This window comes from Cibotium barometz, chromosome 28, assembly GCF_041138505.1.
Source record: "Cibotium barometz isolate CiBa-2024 chromosome 28, ASM4113850v1, whole genome shotgun sequence".
NCBI classification, from domain to species: domain Eukaryota; kingdom Viridiplantae; phylum Streptophyta; class Polypodiopsida; order Cyatheales; family Cibotiaceae; genus Cibotium; species Cibotium barometz.
This window is the reverse complement of record NC_141073.1, coordinates 37,869,702-37,890,885: the sequence shown is the minus strand read 5'-3', so window position 1 is coordinate 37,890,885 and position 21,184 is coordinate 37,869,702. Positions and strand designations below refer to the sequence as shown.

The following is a 21,184-nucleotide window of genomic DNA, read 5'->3' as shown; positions in this document are numbered from 1 at the left end:
ATAGGCTACATTATCCACTAATCTAATATAAATTTTCAATCATATAAATTTAGTCCCCACTATGAGTGAAAGGATAGGCTACATTATCCACTTAGGACTAAACAATTTTTCATGCACAACCTAACAAATAAGCTTGTGGTAAAATATCAATGATAGTAGTCACCCCATGCAACTATCAATAATAGTAGTCACACCATTCAAATGTTATGCAAAGGTTTGCTTTGAAACAAGATGATATCCATTTGTTCAAGTTATTTATGTTCAAAATAATAAAGATCTTGGTTAGCTTTCTAAAATGTTGGCAAAAAGATTCTACACATCTAAGGATTAGTCCTTGGTTCTTTATCACAACACAATTTGAAAAGTGTAAACATTCTAGATTTGGGTTAATTTTAAAAAAAATTATGGATTTATCACGATCAATAAAAAAGAAGAGATATTTATATGCTATTTTTTAAAATAGTCCAAAAATTATATGCAAACTTTCTCCTTGCTCTGCAAATATTCCTAAATGAGAAGTTCAAAAAGTCATTCCCTAAGGTCAATAATAAATGTGTTATATTGACTACGCATCCAAAAGAACTTAGGCTATAATTTTAAAATTAAATGGTCACATCCATGATGAAGTACCATAATATGTCCAAAGATATAGCAAGATATTTTCTCATGGCAGAGCATCTCTATTAAGAATCAAGATGTCGAATATTAATGCTCCATCCTCAAATTGTGATGTCCATATACTACCTCTTGTATGGCTACCATCATGTGGAGTGGTCATGATTAAGGAGCCTGGGCACCTAATATCTTTGTATTCACACATGATAGTAACAGAAAGGGCTAGGTGGCATAGAGATAGCTTATATAAGATTTGGCACACTATTATATATGTTACAGACTAGAGTGGACCGTTATCTAGTAGTAGTCCACACATGGCATAGATGCCTCTACGCCACGCATGACTAGGAGAAATGATCTATTTCACACGTGTGGGTATGGGCATCCTTGCTACTAGCCAACGGTGTCTTATGGGCCTTTATAAAGCTATCCAATTGCCATGTGATGGCCTATGGTGGGTAGCCCCAATAGCCATGAGCTCTTTGGTGGGTCTTGGGATAGGTTGTATGTGGTTGTCCATATGAGACAATCTTCTACAAAGCCTATTCCCTAACCTAGACTAGTGCCCGTGCATCTGGTTGGAAACTTAACAAATGCTCAATACACCTCCACATCCTTCCAAAGGGTTACAGATGTGCAAGACATGCAGTAAATTCAAGTGCGGGACATTTCACACTTCTCTATAGTCGATTCCTAGCTGACTAATCTCAAACAAGGACTCACAAAGGGCCATTTTACGACTCTAAAACTACAGCACTTGCTGCATAGATATGGCCAAGTGGCATCCTTATCTAACATTTACCTATATATTTCTTGGAAAATACCCGACTAATTGGGTCCACCCTACCACCCACTTTCCAGATTTGGAATACGGTTATCTATGAGGTTTTTTAATTACTAAGCACATTGTTGATATAGATGCATCACATAACAAGGTTTCTGAATTGAATTCCCTTCATTGGTTTCTTTATCCCTTAATGCCAACAAATCATTTCAAAAATAAAGAAACCAATGAATTCCCTTCATTGATTTCTTTATCCCTTAATGCCAACAAATCATTTAAAAAATAATACATTTATAATCATGAACTTGAATTATAGAAGAGAGTTACAACAAAATTTGGAATATAATACATTTATAATCATGAACTTGAATTATAGCAAGAGAGTTACAACACAATCTAGAATATATTACCGATCTTGTCGTAATCTTGTATCCATATTTCACGCAGCAATCCATGCAATAAAATAAACATTCTCACATACAAGAAAAATAACCTTTTCTTTCTTCTCTTTATTTAGTCAAAAACTCCCCAGCTAAATGCATCAGACAATCATTTCTTGATCAAAAACTTATAGGATTTGGTTCCACTTACATGATGAGGTGGAGGCCCAATAATTGTGGTTATGGGGAGGTGAGCTAGTCCTCTGCTTCCTTGGTAATGATTCAAGGCTACTGTCACTTTGAGGTCCCATTGTCACCTTGCCATAATCATTCGTTCTTGGATGACCGCTCCTGTCGCTCCGCACGTCCACCACGAGCCATCCTCTTGGGACACTTTCTCATTTGGGCGTGGATCTCCTCTTAAGAGTGGTAAATATTTTCTAGGAACCCTCTTGCTTATAAAAGGAATGCTCAACCACTAGGATATGAATGAAGTGAGGATTAAATACTCAATTTTATTTGGTTTAGATGAAAGAAAAAAATTAAAGAGATTTTTTTTTCTTATACTATCCTACATGGACAAAGAGTGGAAGCAACATGAGAGAGAGAGAGAGAGAGAGAGAGAGAGAGAGAGAGAGAGCTAGGTGAGGGAGAGGGAGCGAGAGTGAGAGAGAGAGGGAGAGTGAGGAAGGGTGGGGGCGGTTGAGAGAGAGTGGAGAGGGAGAGGCTGAGAGGTCAGTAGAGTTGGAGAAGGACAGGGAGGGCATGGAGGGGTTGCCAAAAAGGGTCCTGATAGAGAGTGGGTGAGGGAGGTCGAGAGGGAGAGAGAGTCACAAGAAGGGGGGAAGCTATAGAGAAGGGGGGGTATCCCTTGTTGAGAGGAGAGAGGGTGCTTTTATAGGGGGAGAAGGGGGTTGGGGTGTGTGTGAGTAGACGTGTGTGTGTGTGAAAGAGGGAGGGAGTTTGTAGAGAAATCAAGGGAAGGGGGAGCCCAATAGAGGAGCCACTGAAGAAGAGACAAGGGAAGTGGGAGGGAGGCTGAAGAAGAGACAAGGGAGGTTGGGGGGAGGTCCAAGTGAGGGAGGGAGGGCAGTGGAGGTCAAGATGGAGGTGGAGGTGGAGGTGGGGAAGGAGACAAGAGAGAGAGAGAGAGAGAGAGAGAGAGAGAGAATAATGTGGGGAATGGTTGAAAGGGTGGTAAGACCACCTCCTCCCTTTTAAAAAATATATATACACAAATATATAAAGGAGCATGTGCTGCATCACAAATAGCTGATCACTTCTGTCATCCACCTCCCTATTTACTAGATGATGCGTAGTTGCCTTGTTGAAACTTTCCACTTTTAATGTCATCCTACTTTTTATAGCAATCGTTTGCCATGTGCCCTGGTTTGCCACAATAATAGCACTCTATGATTTCTTTTCCCAACTACCTCAGCCTCTTTGGCTCCCCCTGCCTCTAGACTAGCCTCTTCCACTTATGTATGATTGCTATTATGAATCATTGGAATGGTGTTGTCCAGAATTCTAATTTCCTTGTCGGCCACCACCTTGGCCTTGACCACGACCTCTACCTTTGCCTCTACCTGAATTGGAGTAGAAGGCCCATTCTGATGATGTGTTCTTGCTTTGTGAAGAACACTCCTCACCTAAAGACTTTTCTTCTATGATTAGCATAGGCACCAAGTCTCGAAAGTTGGGAATATTCTCTTTGACTGCAATGGAGGTCTTGAATGGCTTGTACTCTTTGCCAAGCCCATTCAAAAAAACACTTACCAAGTCATCATCTTCCACAGGTACATTGATAGACCCAAGGGATTCAACAATTCCCTTGATCTTTAAAGCATACTCATTGATTGACATGCTTTTCTTTTCCTCCATAGTATGTAGCTCTTGTTTTAGTTGCAGTTTTCTTGCCTTTCTGTTGGTCTGAAACATCTGCACCAGGTTCTACCACCATGCAACTCCTAGAGTATTGGCATCTTGTATGTTTCCTATCATCGTGTCTGTGACATTAATTGAAAGCTAATACATGACTTTCCTTGCATCCTGGTTCCAAAATCTTTAAACACCTTTATGTCTGTTGGAGTGGCATTCTCTTCAGACAACTCAGGAGGCTACTCATTGTCTCCTTCGACATAGTTCCAAAAGCCTTTACCCATAAGAAAATTGTTCATTCTAAATTTCCAAGTATGGAATTTGTTCTTATCCAGCTTCTCACTGACAATCTGATTGACTCTGTCTCACTGGACATGTTTTCCTATACAACAATAAAAAAACTACAAGAGACAATTTCTCTATGCAGCTTGTAACACAAGAGTATCTTTTGTGACTACTGTAGCGGTACTTTAGCATAACCTGTAGGTCACCAAATCTAACTAAAGTATATGTACATACACCCAATGTCAAAACTACATGTGCAAACACTGTCTCTACTCCCAAAATACACTGTTGAACTACAATAACTACAGATAGTTCTCAACCATAACTTCCTGAAATTGTCAAAAAATACCTTACAATGATATAACGGAGACCAAGATGCACCTGAAACGCAATTCTGGCCAAAAAAAAAATTATGTACAAAGTACTATGTACCACACAGGCACCTCCAAGCTTGCGAAGGCAGCTCCTCAATCGGAGATGTCTAGCTCCTAGAGCCACCGAGAGGTGTTGTACCTAACCTAAGAAGGGAAAGAGATGATGATGCTCTTACCTGTGTACCACTTTCTTGCTTACTTGTTCTTTCCTCTTACTTGCCTCGTTAGCTCGCACACGAACTGGAGCTCTGATACCATAGAGAATGTGGGGGAGAGAGAGAGAGCTTGAGTTCCTTGTTACAAGCAAACACACACACACAAAAGAGTGCAAGACACAAGAGAGATGGATGGATGAATTTTCTTCTATCTTCTTCTCTTCTCTACAATAACATAACTAAAAGATAAGAGTACATACATAAAGGGAAAGTACTCTCCTCCTACAACATACAAAGTGGTCGATCTATAGTGTGAACCCAACTATATGAGCTGGTACTATAACTATGCTATAAATCTAGTACTCCAAAGTGCCTGTCACACAGCCTATCATCCATTGGCGGCATATCGACCATAATCTCACCAACTATACTAGTGACATAAGTGCAAAATCTATCACACCCAGGCGGGTCATCAATGTTCACTGGAGCACTAGTTGAGCTTGATATCTCAACAGGTCCCACTTACACGTTGAGTTGGAGGCCCAATAATCATAGTTATGGAGAGGTGAGTCGATCCTCCACTTCCTTAAGAGTGATTTGTTGCTACCGTCACTTGAGGTCCTGTTGGCATCTCACACGATCATCTATTCTTGGATTACCTCTCTCGCCTCGCTTCACACATCCACCACGAGCCATCCTCTAGGGACATATGTAGGGATAGAGGCCAGACGATTTCTCGTTTGGGCATGGATCTCCTCTTAAGAGTGGTAAATATTTGGTGGGAACCCTCTTGCTTATAAAAGGAATAATCAACCACTAGGCTATGAATGAAGTGAGAATTAAGTACCCAATTTTATTTGGTTTTGATAAAAGAAAAAAAATAAAGAGATATTTTTTTCTTATACTATCCTACATGGACAAAGAGAGTGTAAGCGATATTGGGAGGGGGAGAGAGAGAGAGAGAGAGAGAGAGAGAGAGAGAGATTTGGCTAGCGGAGGGGGTGAGGGAGAGGGAGGGAAAGTGAGAGCCAACATAACATGTGAGGGAGAGGGAGCAAGAGTGAGAGAGAGAGCGGGAGAGTGAGAGAGGGTGGGAGTAGTCAAGAGAGAGTGGAGAGGGAGAGGCTGAGAGGTTAGGAGAGCTAGAGAAGGAGAGGGAACACATGGGGGGGTTGCAAAAAAGGGTCCTGAGAGAAAGCGGGTAAGGGAGGTCAAGAGGGGAGGAGAGAGTCGCAAGAGGAAGGGAAGCCGTAGAGAAGAGGGGGGGGGGGTGTCCCCTATTGAGAGGAGAGGAGGTGGGGGTGTCCCCTATTGAGAGGAGAGGAGGTGGTTTTATAGGGACGGGAGGTGGTTGGGGTGTGAATATACGTGTGTGTGTGTGTGTGTGTGTGCGTGTGTGAAAGAGGGAGGGAGTTTGCAGATAAGTCAAGGGAAGGGGGGGCAATAGTTACTGAAGAAGAGATAATGGGAGGTGGGGGGGAGGTCCAAGCAAGGGAGGGAGGGCAGTGGAGAAGGAGACGAGAAAGAATAACATGGGGGGCAGGATCGCCTCCTCCCTTTATATATATATATATATATGTATATACATATACATATATATATGTATATACATATACATATATATGTATATACATATACATATATATGTATGTGTGTGTGTGTGTGTGTGTGTGTGTGTGTGTGTGTGTATATATATATATATATATATATATATATATATATATATATATATATATATATATATATATATAGGTGGAGAGGGATGTTCTCACGCAAGCCACGAAGAGAAAATTGGAAATTTCACGTCTCTATTTATGATGCCTTTGTGAAGATGTTAGCCACCTGATCCTTTGTGCTGACATATTTCATAACTACATAACCTAGTAGGACCTTCTCCCTCACAAAATGATAATGCACCTCAATGTGCTTCATTCTAGCATGGTATACTTGGTTAATGGCCAATTATATGCTACTCATGTTGCCATAATAAATGACAACACCCCTATCCACCATGGTAAGCTCACCCATATCACTAAGTAGCTTTTGAAACCAAGCTGCCTCATAAATTTATATTGCAATGCTCCTGTACTCTAGCTCTATACTCTCAACAAGGTAATTGTTAGGTATTTCTTGCTTCTCTAACTCATAATAACACTCCAAAAGAAAACATAAAGCCGCTCGTAGATCTCATGTCTATGACACTACCAGCCCAATCAACATTTGTGTACCCATGTGGATGTATCTCTGTATCAGTCTCATACAAAAGTCCATAATCAACTATGGACTTTATGTACCTGAGAATCCATCTAGCCACATCTAAGTGTGGCTGTCTAGGAGCCTACATAAACTGACTCAAGTCGAACAACATAGCTCAAGTCTGGCCTAGTAATGGTCATGTAGATCAAGCTACCCACTATGTGCCTGGACGTAGTAGTAGGGTTCTCATAAAGCTCACATGTATCTACATAAAGCTTTTTGTTCTTCTCTAATGGCACTGAAATAGACTTACAGCCTATCATATCATACTTGGATAACACATCCAAGTATGGTATGATAGGCTATAAGCCTATCATACCATACTTGGATAACATGTCCAAGCCATACTGCCTCTATAAATGACAAAATTCCATGAGCTGATTTGACCACCTCTATGCCCAAGAAATATCACACCTCACCCAAATCACCTCACCCAAATCTTTCATCTTAAACTTCTACTTCAAAAGTCTCCTGACATCATGTATGTCAGCATCACTATCACTATCACTAGTGATAATCAAGTCATTCACATAAATGACTAATAGCATGATCTCTCTATCTGTATTTTTCACATAAAGTGAAAAATCTACATTGCATCACTCTAACCTAGTGGATGCATTATGTATACTTCTTCTTGAAAATACCATGCAAGAAAGTATTATTTACATCCATTTGATGTAAAGACTAACCCTTCAATGCAGCCATAGCAAATGATAGATCTCACGGTTGTTGGCATTCTCGTAATTGGGCTAAATATCTCCTCATATGCCATAGATCTATGCATGACCCTTGACAACCAATCTTGTTTTATACCTACTCACATTGATCCATTGGCATTATGCTTGATCTTATACACCCACTTAATCCCATTGCCATCTTTTTCTTAGGCAAAGACAATAATTCCCATGTTGCATTTGTATCCAATGCTTTTATCTCCTCATTCATCATGACATCTTTTCAATTTTTTATTTCTAAATGCCTGCCCAAAATAAGTGGCCTCTAATTCCTATATTACTTTAATCATGTAAGCATAATGTTGGGTTGTATATTCATCATATCTCAACTGAAAATCTAACCCTCATAGACCTGCATAGACCTGGATCACTACCAAGGTGTCCTCAAAACAGGCATGGTTCTCCTTGCACCCGGAGTAGCCACTGCTGATGAAATGCCAAGCTCCTCATCAAGGCTCTTCTTAGAGCCACCATCGACATGTCAGTGCCCTCCTACTGATAGATCATGCATAAAAGATTGATTTATATTTTTCTTCCCTTTACGTGATACATGTGTACCTATATCTGTCCTCAACTTGCCTGACCATGGATTAACATTGGATCCACTGCTAGAGGACTCTCGAGGTCCACTAAGTACTCTACATGTGGAGAAGCATCATTACTTCTCACACATTTGCATCTTCTACTACATTCACTGATATATACTAGCTATACTGATCTCATCAAAGATGACATCTCTGCTTACTCGTATCTCATGAATAACAAGGTTATACCATTTATAACTTTTCTGCTCTAAAGCATAACTAATGAAGATACATTTCTCTACCTTTGGATACAACTTTATTCTCACTTCATCGAGAACATGTACATATGCAATACATCCAAACACGTTCAAGTGATACACTTGTAAACTTATATTCAGGTGTCATATCATGAACAACTGTAGTGGGAGTCCTGTTCATAATGTAAACAACACTTAGTACTACTTTAGCGCAAAAATAATATGGCATATTCTTTTCGGATAATATCAAGGCATGTGCCACTTCTAAAATGTGCCTATTTTTCCTTTCTGCAACACTATTCTGTTGCGGAGTGTACTTACATGTAAGTTGTCTCTTGATTCCAAGCTGCTTTCTTAAAAAATCATTGAACTCATTTGAGAAATACTCTGCCTATCATCTAATCTCAGGTATTTTATTTGCATGCCTTTTTTGAGAAATACTCATTTGAGAAATAATCTCCCCACCATTTAATCTCACGCATTTTATTTTCATACCTTTTTTCTTCTCGACCAAGGCTTTAAATCTCTGAAAGTGAGCAAACACCTCACTTTTCTCCTTCATGAAATAAACCCACACTTTTCTAGTGTGATCATGTAACATAATAACTATAACTTATAATTATTGCAGACTTGGTCGTTCCCATACATTCGAATGTTTAACATCCAATGGCCTTGCACTGACATGATTTTTATGAGGAAAAACGTGTTTGGATTGCTTACCATTCACATACTTTATGCATACCATCAACCTTAAACTTTGGCAAACCTACAAAAATATTTTGATCCTGTATAGACTTCAGCGCTGAATATTCACACAAGATCAATGTAATTGTGCCATATGTCAATATTTGCAATGACACCTATCCCATGCGTAAAACAGGCATATTCTCATCCAAAGTAAACATCATGTCCTTTCTATTACCCTTTACAACCAAGCGGTACTGATTTTTTAGTCTTCCATAAAACATCCTTGAGAAACCTCGCTTACAAACCGTACTTAAGCATTTATCCAACAAAAACTAGGTTCTTTGTAATATTTGAAACATGAAGTACATCTGCCAAATACTTCATTTTGTCATCCTACATAGACAATGACACTTTACCAACATGCGCAATGGGATGCGCAGTATCATCACCTGTTTCTACATAACATGGTTTTTCTATTTCTGCATGTCTAAACCACTCACCATGACTGGTCATGTGGTTAGAGACGTCGGAATCCACATACCAAACATCTCTATATCCTGACACATCTCTTGTTGTGAAACTGAGCATGCTGTATCACAAATAGCTACTCACTATATATGTCATCACCATCATGTTTACTTGATGATGCATAGTTGACTTTTGTTGCAACTTTCCACTTTTAATATCAATCTTCTTTTTATAGTAGTCCTTTGCCATACACCTGGTTTTCCACAGTAATAACACTCTATGTTATTTACACTTTGATTTCTTTGTTGCCAACCACCTCGACCCCTATAGCTCCCCTTAACTCTAGAGTGGCCTCTTCCACCTATTTGTACATTTAAATCTTGTTGTTTTGCTGCCTATGATCTTTATTTCCAAAATGGTCTCCACCTCAGCCTCTAGATGATGATCTCCCTCTACCTCTACCTCTACCTATATCTGAGTAGAAGGCCTACTTATTTGAATTTTCAGAGGATGAACCGATCCTATATTCTCCTAGATTAGAAGATAAATCAATTCTTAAAAATTAAGAGCTTATAGTAATTTCTAGATAACACACAAAATGCCATTTAAAGTAATAAATTCTAGTAAAAGTAATAATAATTTCATGAAAATAAGCAAGGATATAATAAATGCTTATTGTAAGTATGTATATGAGAGTTTGGATTAATGTAAATATAAAAACATATTCTTAAAAATAATCAAGGATATAATATATGCTTATTGTAAATAGGTATGTGTGCGTGTGTAGATTAATATGTGTATCCCATCTCTAGCATGAGCCTGGTCGCCAGTGATCTGTAGGTCGGGCTATGATTGGTACTCTCGAAATACTATGGTGAGTGACCTGAAGGGCTACCCCTCCCCCATCCTCCTTATAAGCCTGGACCACCGCAACCACTATGGCCCAAGTGATAGCACCCCATGTAATGATTCGGGTGAAGGCCCTATCCATAGTGAAGATGCGGAGAATCCGCTGCTAAATCTACTAAGCCTTCGGGCAATCCGAAACACAATGTTGTTGAGACTCCTGAAGGTGGCCGCACTGTAGCGGGCAAGCTGCTGGGCTACCTCGAATTGCCAACCAGATGCCAATCGCCAAGCTCCTATATGTGCCATCAACTAAAGAAAGAGGGTGATCTTTCTAGGCCGAAAACTGTCCCAAAGCCTCTTCCAAAAATTTGAAAGGAAACGTTGTGAGAGACCTTGTGACTGCCAATGTGCTATTGATGCTGTAAGGGTGCCATCAATCTCTGGCATCTGGATCTTGTGGCCTAGCCGCGTAGTATATGCAAAGAAGGAGACAAAGTTTTGCTCATATACAGACAAAACCACGTTCACAAAAGAAGAGAGGTCTCGTCCAAAGCCATTTAAATTTATTGTTTCATCTACGAAAACATTATTCACTTATATGTCATCTATGGAAACAAAATTATACAAAGATTATAAATGTATACCTATTGAATCTCGTCGAGTTGGCACATCATGCTCACCAAGTAAAGAAATGCATCTACCCTCATGCATAAACCCTAGCAAGTTACCTTGGTAACTACGATGTAGGGTAGAACCCAGGTTATACAACCACTCCTTGCCTAGATAAACATCTATCCTAGCTTAATGTATGACCTGAAAATCAAGTGTAGCCCCGTAGCCCTGCATAGCCAGTGGCATAACCATTAGTGAAACTGTGTACTTATAGTCACTCTTAGTCTTGGACAGCTTCAACTTTTTGACTAGCAAGTCGTGCATGGCTCCATCGTGCTGATCATAATGGTGACTCTATAGCCACCAATCGTACCATATAAATAAACCAAATCGTGTGGCCCGAAAGATGGCTACCACATAGCTTGTGAAACACAACAGCAGGCATGGGTGTTGTCTGTATGGCAAACTATCACCTCTCTAAAATCTATGGATAGGAGTGGTAACACATGCACTGTATGAACTTACTAAGAGGATTTACCATCCTTCTTGACATCACTAGAACTACCTCTAGCTCTAGCACACAGCTTAGGACAAGCTTTCTTGCTATGCTCTGTCTCAAAGTAGTGAAAGTACATATTTTCTTTCTTTATTTTCTCATACTCCTACTGTTTTTGGAGTTTTGTAGGATTTTTCTCTCTATGTTTTCGTGGTTTTTTAGACCAACATCCCCCTTCTCTCCTTTGATTGATCACCTTGACCATGTGCCTTGTCACTCTAGTAAAAGAATTTTCTTTAAAATTTTGTACCCTCACTCTCATCTGTCATCTGCCTAGGACCAAATTTCATCGAATATCGAAGCATATTTTATCGCCTCATCAAAATCCTTAGGCTCCTTAGGCTGTACATAAGTCTTGTACTCTGGGTCAAAGCCTCATATGAACCTGCGAAGAGTTTGGAACGTATTGATTCCCTTTCACTTCAACACTATTTCTCGATAGTTCGAGATATATTGGGTGAGTGAAATGCCATACATAGAGCATTTGTCCCACTCGTGCCAAGACCTCTGAAGCTCATTAACTAGTAAAAACTCTTTGAGGAATGTTGTCTCAAACTCTACCTAAGTATGAGGCCATCTGGAATGTTGTCTCAAACTTTGAGGAATGTTGTCTCAAACTCTACCTAAGTATGAGGCCGTCTGGAACTATCCGACCAAACTCATCCACCATTTATATGCTTTACCCGTGATGGGCTACCTCATATCCTCTGGTATATGCTTGATGTTATGTAAGTCTGAGCACTTTTAAAACAAAAAATATTGACTACATCTTTGTTGCTTTCCTTTTAGAAGAGAATGTGGGGGAGAGAGAGAGCTTGAGTTTCTTGCAAGCAAACACACACACACACACACACACACACACACACACACACACACACACACAAGAGAGTGCAAGACGCAAGAGAGATGAATGGCTTAATTTTCTACTTTCTTCTTCTCTTCTCTATAACCATATATCTAAAAGATACATACATAAAAGGAAAGTACTCTCCTATAACAACATACAAAATGGTCAGTCTATAGTGTGAACTCGAGTATATGAACTGGAGCTATAACTATGCCATAACTCTAGTACTCCAAAGTGGCTGTCACACAACCTGTCATCCACTGGTGGCATATCGATCATAATCTCACTAACCATCCCAGTGGCATAAGTGTGAAAGTTGTCACCCAATGTCTGTCGTAGACATAGTTGAGCTCGATATCTCAACAATCCCCCTCAAGCTCAACTCCACACACTTCACTCCAAGTAAGCTCCTAAACCTGTGTAGCTTCTCTGTGTCCAATGCCTTCATGAAGATGTCAGCCACCTGATCCTCTGTGCTGACATGTACCAAATCTACATTACCTGCCACAAAGTGATAGTGCATCTTAATGTGCTTCATTCTAGCATGGTATACTGGGTTACTAGCCAACTATATGCTACTTATGTTGTCATAATAAATGACAACATAATAATAAATGTTGTCATAATAAATGACTACAGATAGGGTAGTTGTCATAATAAATGACAACTACCCTATCTGTAGACTCACCCATATCACCAAGTAGCTTCTCAAACCAAGCTACCTCACAAGCTGTCGTACTCTATCTCTATACTCGACAAGATAACTGTTGGTTCCTTCTTACTGCTCCAAATAACAGCAACACTTCCAAATAAGAACATAAAACCACTGGTAGATCTCTTGTTTGCAACACTACTAGCCCAATCAACATCTATGTACCCATGTAGTTATATCTCTATACCAGCCTCATAGAAAAGTCCATAATCAACTATGGACTTTACGTACCTGAGAATCCGTCTAGCCACATCCAAGTGTGGCTTCCTAGGGGCCTTCATAAACTGACTCACAAGTCCAACATCATAACTCAAGTCTGGCCTAGTAATGGTCAAGTAGATTAAGCTATCCACTATGCGTCTATATGTAGTGGGGTCCTCCACAAAAGCTCACCTATATCTACAGAAAGCTTTGTATTCTACTCCAATGGCACTGAAATAGGCTTACAGCATGTCATACCATACTTGGACAACATGTCTAAGCCATATTGTCTCTCCAATAACAAAATGTCATGAGGTGATCTCACCACCTCTACGCCCAAGAAATATCGCAGCTTAACCAAATCATTCATCTCAAACTTTTGCTTCAAAAGTCTCTTGACATCATGTATATCAACATCACTATCACCAGTGATAATCAAGTCAGCCACATAGATGACTAATAGCATGATCCCTCTATCTGTCTTTTTTACATAAAGTGAAAAATCTACATTGGATATCTGCAATCCAATGATAACAAGATACTCCCCGATCTTGTTTGACCATGCTCTGGGTGCCTTCTTCAAGCCATACAAGGCTTTGCACAACCTGCACACAAAATCTGGGTGTGCACCACTCTCATAACCTGGTGGCTGCATCATGTAAACTTCTTCTTGCAAATCACCATGCAAGAAGGCATTATTTATACCAATATAATGTAAAGACCAACCCTTTACTACAGCCATAACGATGATAGCTCTCACAGTTATCATTCTTGCAGCCGGGCTGAATGTCTCTTCATAGTCAATGCCATAAGTCTGCGCATCACCTTTAGCCACCAATCTTGCCCTATACCTGCTCACTGAACCATCAGTGTTATGCTTGACCTTATACACCCACTTACATCCAATTGCCTTCTTTTCCTAGGAAAAGGTACTAACTCCCATGTTTCATTTGTATCCAATGCTGCCATCTCCTCATTCATGGCATCTTCTCATTTCTTATTTCCAAGTGCCTGCTCAAAACAAGTGGACTCTAATTCTTGTATTGCCTTAACCATTTAAGCATAATGATGGCTCTATATCCATCATATCTCAACCTGTCCAACAGGGTACCCAACCCTCGTAAACCTACGTACGGCTGGATCACTACCAGGTGTCCTCAAAACAGTCTTTATTCTCCTTACACGAGGAGTAACCACAGATGGAATTCTAAGCTCCTCATCAAGGCTTTGCTCAGAGCCGCTCTAGAGTCACCATCCACATATGAGTGACTTGCCGATAGATCAGGCACAAAAGGTTGATCTATCTTTTCCTTCTGTTTGCATGATACATGTATACCTACATCTGTCATCAACCTGCTTGACCATGGGCTAACATTGGATTCACTACTAGAGGACTCTCTAAGTCCAAAGTAGTAAAAAACAACATCTCTGCTTGCTCACATCTCACGAGTGGTAGGGTTATAACATTTATAATCTTTCTGCTCCATAGCATAACCATAAAGATGCATTCCTCTGTCTTTGGATCCAACTTTGTTCTCACTTCATCAGGAATATACACATATGCAATATACCAAAACACTTTCAAGTGACATACATCCGGTCCTATGCCTGTAAACTTTCTGTTCATGCGTCATATCATGAACAGTTACAGTGGGTGTGCTGTTCATAATGTAGATAATAGTTACTACTACTTTTACTCAAAAATAATGTGACATATTCTTTTCAGCTACTAAGATACTTGCCACTTCTATAGTGTGCCTATTTTTTCGTTCTCTCTGGAACACCATTTTGTTGCGAAGTGTACCTGCATGTAAACTGTCTCTTGATTCCCTGCTTCCTCAGGAAATTGTTGAACTCATTGGAGAAATATCCCCCCCCCCACCATCTGATCTCAGAAATTTTATTTGCATGCCTTTTTCCTTCTCAACCAAGGCTTGAAATCTCTAAAAGTGAGCAAACACCTCACTTTTCTCCTTTATGAAGTAAACCCACACTTTCCTAGTGTGGTTTTATCAATGAATGTAACATAATACCTACAACCTACAATTGTTACAAACTTGGTCGGTCCCCATACATCTGAATGTAAAACATCTAATGGTCTTGCATTGACATGCTTTTCATGTGAGAAAACATGTTTGGTATGCTTACCAAGTTGGCATGCTTCACATACTTTGTGCATACCATCAACCTTAAACTTTAACAAACCCCAACATTATTTTGGGCTTGTATAGACTTCAATCGCTGTACATTCACATGACCAATGCGCTTGTATCATGTCAATATCTATAATGACACATGTTTCATGCGCAAACATGGTTGTCTTTACTTCAGGCATGTTCACATCCAAAGTAAACATTTTGCCATTTATGTTGCCCTTTGCAACCAAGCGACATTGATTTTTTAAGTCTTCCACAAAATATCCTTTAGGATTAAACCTCACTTGTAGACCCTACTCAACCATCTGTCCACCAACAGAAACCAGATTCTTTGTAATATTTGGAACATGAAGTACATATGCGAAGTACATCATTTTATCATCCTGCATAGACAATGGTACTTTGCCAACATGCGTAATGGGATGCGCAGGATCATCACCTATTTCTACATAACTTTTTTTTTCATTTTTTACACGTCTCTTAGTCATGTGGTTAGAGGCTCCAAAATTCACATACCATGTATCTTGAGATCCTGACATATCTCTTGTTAGGGAATTGAGCATGTGGTGCATCACAAATAGTTTACTAGATGATGCATAGTTACCTTGCTATAACTTTTCACTTTTAATATCATTCTGTTTTTTATAGCAATCCTTTGTCACGTGCAGTCCTTTGTCACGTGCCCTTTGTTTCTCCAATAATAGCACTCTATGATATTTGCATTCTGATTTCTTTTCCAACCACCTCGGCCTCTTTGGCTTCCCCTGCCTCCTCTAGACTGGCCCCTTTCACATGTGTATGATTGCTGCTGGGAATCATTTGATTGTTGTTGTCCAGAATTCTAATTTTCTTGTCGGCCACCACTTTGGCCTCGGCCACAACCTGTACCTCTTCCTCTACCTAAATTGGAGTACAAGACCGGTTTTTATGCATTCTTGCTTTATGAAGAAGAGTCCTTACGACTTTTCTTCTATGATCAACATAGACACTAAGTCTTGAAAGTTGAGAATATTCTTCCTGACTACAATGAAGGTTTTGAATGACCTGTACTCTTTGCCAAGCCCATTCAAACAAACACTTACCAAGTCATCATCTTTTATCGATATATTGATCGACCCAAGGGATTCAACTATGCCCTTGATCTTTAAAGCATACTCATTGATAGACATGCTTTTCTTTTCCACAGTATGCAGTTCTTGTTTTAGCTGTAATTTTGTTATCTTTGTGTTGGTCTAGAATATCTGTACCAGGTTCTGCCACACAACTGCTGGAATATTGGCATCATGTATGTGTCCTATCATCGTGTCTGTGACACTAATTGAAAGCTAATACATAACTTTCCTTGCAACTTGGTTCCAATTCTTGAATGCCTTTATGTCTATTAGAGTAGCAGTCTCTTCAGACAACTTAAGAGGCTCCTCATTGTCTCCTTCGAAATAGTCCCAATTCTTGTAACTTGGTTCCAATTCTTGAATGCCTTTATATCTATTAGAGTAGCATTCTCTTCAGACAACTTAACTTTTCTTGCAACTTGGTTCCAATTCTTGAATGCCTTTATGTCTATTAGAGTAGCATTCTCTTCAAACAACTTAAGAGGCTCCTCATTGTCTCCTTCGAAATAGTCCCAAAATCCTTTACCCATAAGGAAATTGATCATTCTGAACTTCTAGGCGGCATCGAAATTATTCTTATCCAGCTTCTTATACTGACAATCTAATTGATTCTGTCAGACATGTTTTCTTGCAATAACAACAATAAAAAAATCACAACATACAATTTCTATATGCAACATGTAACACAACAATAGTTTCTATATGCAACATGTAACACAACAATCGTTTCTATATGTAATCTGTAATATAACGATATCTTCTGTGATTACTGCAAGGTACTTCAACACAACTTGTAGGTCACCAGATCTGACCAAAGTACATGTTTATATACCCAATAGTTTCTATATGCAATCTGTAACACAACGATATCTTCTGTGATTACTGCAAGGTTCTTCAACACAACTTGTAGGTCACCAGATCTGACCAAAGTACATGTTTATATACCCAATGTTAACAAAACATGTACAAACATTGTCTACACTCCTAAAATACACTACTGTACTGCAATAACCAAATTTTGACCAAAGATAGTTCTCAACCAGAACTTCTCGAAACTGTTGAAAATACATTGCAGTGACAAAACAAAGACCAAGACACGCCTGAAATGCGATTCTAGCCCGCAAAAGATTAATACAAAGGTGTGTATACCACACAAGCACCTCCAAGCCTACGAAGACAGCTTTTCAATCGAAGATGTGTAGCTCTCGAAGCTACCCAGGGGTGTTGTACCTAAACCAAGAAAGGAAAGAGATGATGATGCACTTATCCGTGTACCGCTTCCTTGCTTGCTTGTTCTTTTCTCTTTCTTGTCTCCTTAGCTCTCACACAAACCGGAGCTTTGATACCATAAAGATAATTTGGGGGAGAGAGAGAGCTTGAGTTTCTTGCAAGCAAACACACACACACAAGAGAGTGTAAGACACAAGAGAGTGTAAGACATAAGAGAGATGGATAACTGAATTTTCTTCTTTCTTCTTCTCTTCTCTAAAACCATATATCTAAAAGATAAGAGTATATACATAAAGGAAAAGTACTCTCCTACAACAACAACATATAAAATGGTCGATCTATTTGTGAATCCGATTATATGAGCTAGCGTTATAACTATGCCATAACTCTAGTACTTCAAAGTGGCTATTACACAACCTGTCATCCACCACTGGTAACATATCGACCATAATCTCACCAACCATACCAGTGGCATAAGTACGGAAGTTGTCACCCAAGCGGATCATCAATGTCTGTCGTAATACTAGTTGAGCTCGATATCTCAACACTTTTTCTCTCCCCTAGAGTTCAGTGCTTTGAGATCGTTGAAGCTCCCAGCAGTAGTAGCAGCAGCATATGTTACGAGCTACTAGGCAGATGCTATGGACTACTTGGTAGATGCTACAGACTACTGCCCCATAGAAGTGTCAACCTCTTGCTAAGAAAAAGTAAACTGTACTTTTCTTTACACCGACATAGCAGATGCAACACTAGAAATAGAAGTGGCTGAATGTGAGTCTAAATGGTGGTGTAAACTCTTAAGAATGGTTAGAATTTTATTTTGATTTTGTTGTAAGGTTTGGGTCCTAGCAAAAAGCTACAAAATGGACTCACGTGAGACCTCCTGATCTGAGACTTCAACCTTGAAACAAGCATTAAGAGCTACGTCACCAAACTCATCCTCATTCAAGAGGTCATCATTTGTGCTCGAGTCCAATAGTGTATTGTCAATCTCTACAAATTTGTCTCTGGAGAATGGAGGGATGAACGGCCTTTGTTTCGCATGCAAGGTAAAACCGATCCCGTCAAGTGGGAATAGACTCCGTTGGACACCCACACGCGTAGCAGCACAACTTAAATATCACAATTTGAATGGACAATTTAATAACAACTGAAAACTGAAATGTTGATCAATGGACACCAGCACTGGGGCCGGAATGGACCGACCTCCCCCTCAATATATGATATATTATTAGGAGTATTTAAAAGATACAATGCTCCATGGGTTTAATGAACCAGATGATGTCCATGTACAACTGAGATGAATACAGTTACCAAACAAGAGACTCGAAGGAGAGCAACCCACTTGAGTAGTCTAGTCTCTACGGTCCTGTGCCTTCACTGGAATCCGCGGAGAGCGTCCCACTGGTGTTCCAGGACCACGCACAAACAGGCGCTCCCGTACTAACGCCTGACTCTCCCGACCTCGGCACCCATGGACCGTGGTTCTCCAGAAGCTTGGACTACCCGGCACCGAACGAGTGTTAGCAGTAGAGAGTATTCCTTATCAGATTTACATCAAAGTCCTTTACTTAAATCTCAATCCACTTACCTGTAGCTCGCTAGTGGAAGACAAATACCCGATGCGTCTAAGTGCAGCTGCTAGAGATGGACACCAGGGCGTAGCAGCCTACTGGCAAGAGGAAAGAGTGCGCAGCCGCCTGGAGATCTGAGCGCAGCCGCCTGCAGAGTGGAGAGGAGGCCTGGGCACAGCCACCTGTGGAGGAGAGCGCAGCCGCCTATGGAGGAAAGTAGCTGCCTGTGGAGTGGGCGCAGCCGCCTGCAAGGGAGAGAAGACCTAGGCGCAGCCGATTGGAGAGTAAGAGCAACCGCCTGGAGATGATCCTGATTCGCCTGTGCGCAACTGAATATATGCAAGAGGAGGTTCACTCCTAAGCGATGGAAGAGGGTGCATGATAAGCAGCTGGCCGGCCCACCACAGTTGCATGGAGGCGGCCAGTTCCAAAGTCTCAAGGTGAGGAGTGGGCAGGTGGCCATGCACTCATCCCCACACATAAGATTAAGTGAGGGGGTTCCCTCCCCACCTTGACCCATACGTGGGTACCCATAATGGGTGCCCACCCTACCATGGACATCATGAAATATTTGGGAGGGTGCCCACTCTTTAATGAATGTGAACATGCAACCTTATAAAAAAATAAAGGTTAGAAAGAAAGCTATAAAATAAACAATTGCAATACACTTACCACCTGTTCACACACAACAAAACTCGTCAGAAGACAGAGCAAACTTCACGACTCACTGGCAGGCGTCTCCGCTCAGTAAGTGGCACGTCAAACAGGCAAACACAAAAATACAAGTCATGCGAAAACAATTCCAAACATGCAAAACACGAATGCATGTGCAAACAGTATCATGGACATATCTCTCGTTCATGGGACCCCTCTGTTGTTCCAGCACTCGACTCATCGCGGTGGTCATGGGGGATGTCTAATTTGTGGCTCTTGCCCGATGGTATGTGGCCCTTGCCCGACCATGATAACTGGCTAATTGTTGGAAGGGAAAATCGGCTCCACCCACTTGAGTGGGCCCCGGGTGTGTACGAAGAAAAAAAAAAGTACTAAACATCTGTCGGGCATAATGATGGCATGACAGAAAACATAAATCCCGGTCTTCCTATGGAGTGATAGTCCCATAGGTAAGACACAGATCTAGGCACGAGCCTCCCTATGGAGTGACAATCCCATAGACAAGACACGGCACAAATACTGGCTTTTCCATGGCGTGACAATCCCATGGATAGAACACTGTCCAGGTCATACATGGGTGGCACCAGTCTGGCTCCCGTCCATACGACATCGTCCTGTTAACACACATGTAGCACTAGTCTGGCTCCCACGTCCATGTCATGCAAAAATACTAGCTCCTTCACATGAGACACCGGCCTGGCCCCTCAAGTGAACGAGACACAAATCTAGAGATGGACCAAATGGTCGGCCAATTGGTGACACAAGGACTGAATGCCGTATGCGAGCAAGCTCAACCTATGTAAGGCCAGAAACGATTGATAAAACTATAAAGAAAAATAAATGCAAAAAACTTTACGAAATGCACAAATTACATCAACTACCCAATATGTCCCAAAGTGTGCCAGTCGATAGAAGCTCGAAGACGATGACACGTTACATCATTGTCAAATGAAAACTCAAACTTTGTCGGAATCACCTTGAGCTCGCTCGTATCCCTCCGATGCCCGTAGGTACACGCACGAGGAATAAGAACGTGAAAAATCATGTCAACACAACCGTCGCCACAATCGCTTACTACTACTCTCCGATAATCGACAATCAAGGTCCACGTCGGTCGAGCCCTACGTAGTTGGTTACAAGCTAAGTGACACTTACCAATAATTTATCAAGTTATGTACTTAAAAAATTAATTAATGAGTAATTAATTCTTAGATTAAAATAAAAACACGTATATACTTTGAATAATTAAGTATAAGAAACTTG

General features: G+C 40.5%; 1 protein-coding gene across 4 annotated transcripts in view; it reads right to left on the bottom strand.

The window, feature by feature from the left end:
• The window catches only part of LOC147622804 (MADS-box transcription factor 23-like), a 216,299-nt gene that overhangs the window by 5,052 nt on the left and 190,063 nt on the right, over window positions 1-21,184 (bottom strand). The gene's annotated exons all lie outside the window — the stretch shown is intronic.